This window comes from Gossypium hirsutum, chromosome A02 (assembly GCF_007990345.1).
Source record: "Gossypium hirsutum isolate 1008001.06 chromosome A02, Gossypium_hirsutum_v2.1, whole genome shotgun sequence".
Lineage (NCBI taxonomy): Eukaryota > Viridiplantae > Streptophyta > Magnoliopsida > Malvales > Malvaceae > Gossypium > Gossypium hirsutum.
In genome coordinates, this window is record NC_053425.1 from 101,889,939 (window position 1) to 101,891,696 (window position 1,758).

The 1,758-nt window shown below is 36.2% G+C and overlaps 1 non-coding gene across 1 annotated transcript; it reads left to right on the top strand.

Annotated features, from left to right (window-relative positions):
• Positions 1–303: 303 nt before the first annotated feature.
• Positions 304–410, top strand: LOC121217369 (small nucleolar RNA R71). Its single transcript, XR_005913466.1, has one exon. It is a non-coding gene; the product is annotated as a small nucleolar RNA R71 (small nucleolar RNA).
• The last annotated feature ends 1,348 nt before the right edge of the window (positions 411–1,758 follow it).

The following is a 1,758-nucleotide window of genomic DNA, read 5'->3' on the forward strand; positions in this document are numbered from 1 at the left end:
GCTTCGCACTGCATTACTGGGTGAACCTGTAAATAACTAAGAAAACCATCAATCTTTTTATTCAAGAGTTCTACCTGATTTGACAGCATGGTGACCGAATCGACATTATAAACACCGACTGCTTTCGTTGGCTTTGTCCTTATGACTTGCCACTAATACTTATTCAGTGACATCTCCTCAATAAACTCATAGGCATCTTCAGGTGTTTTATTATTGATGGTTCTTCCAGCAGCTACGTCAACCATTTGCTGAGTCGAAGGATTTAGACCATTGTGGAATGTTTGAACTTGGAGCCAAAACGGTAACCCATGGTGATGGCACCTTCTCAGTAAGTCCTTGTATCTATCCTATGCATCGTAGAGGGTTTCTAAATCCATCTGCACAAAAGAAGAGATATCATTACGTAATTTAGCCAATTTAGCCTGCGGAAAATATTTTAGTAAGAATTTTTCGGTCATTTGTTCCCAAGTAGTAATTGACCCTCGTGGTAACGAGTTCAACCACTATTTAGCTTTGTTACTTAATAAAAAAGGGAATAACCGAAGATGAATAGCATCATCAGAAATGCCATTGAGTTTAAATGTATCGCAAAATTCCAGAAAGTTTGCTAAGTGAGCGTTGGGATCTTCATCCTGCAAACCATCAAACTGAACAAATTACTGTACCATTTGAATAGTGTTAGGTTTTAATTCAAAAGTATTTGCAGCTACAGTAGGTATAACTATGCTAGATTCAGTTCCTGTTAAAAAAGGTTTAGCATAATCATACATAGTGCGTGGAGCAGGATTTTGATTAGCTGCGATTGCAAGAGGTAGCTGATTGTCTTGGTTTTCAGCCATCTCTTCGATTGGGGGTTGAGTATCGTCTTCTTGCTCATTGTCTGTGTATCGTAAGCTTCGCGTTATTTCTCTTTGATTTCTGTGAACTGTACGATCGATTTCTTCATTAAAAAGTAATGGTCCTGACGGTTTCTTCTAGTTATAAACTATAAAAACCTGCCAAGAGAAAGAAAAACTAAGTTAATAACTAATAATAAAATTAAATTAAATTGCAAGAAAAATAAATGGCTAAAGTAATAAAAATTGAGCGTTCCTAATATCTTAGCTCCCCGGCAACGGCGCCAAAAACTTGATCGCGTGATTTTGTGATAGGTTTTAAATATTTATAATTACTCGTTCTTCAACTAACTATTATTGCGATGTAGGCAAGTGTACCTATCGAACAGTAGTATAGTTTTAGCAAGACCGGATTGTCAAACCCAAAGGAACTAAAAGTACTAGTAATGATTGTCTTTTTATTATCTAGCCTAAGAATAAAGAGGTTTTGTTTTAATTAACTAATTATCTAAACTATGAACTCACAAAGAAAAGAATTGAGGAATTGCTTTTGGGGAAAATCGATTGACTTAAGACAATACCTAAGGAAAAATCCACCTAGACTTTACTTGTTATTCTGGCTCCGAATCGGACGATTTATTCATTCAACTTGTTCCGTAGAGATCCCTAAGTTATGTTATTATCCCTATTCAAGATAATAACGTCTAATCCCTAGATTGAATAACCGAGACTTTTCTCTAATTAACACTCTAGGTTGTATTAACTCGATCTATGGATCCCTTTATTAGGTTTCACTCTAATCCGACAAAATCTTGTCACCCTATGTCTAGGCGCGCAATCAACTCCGCTTAATTATGACAAATGTACTCTTAGACAGGGTCTATTCCTCCTCTGAATAAGAGCTTGTCTTGAATCAGTATCC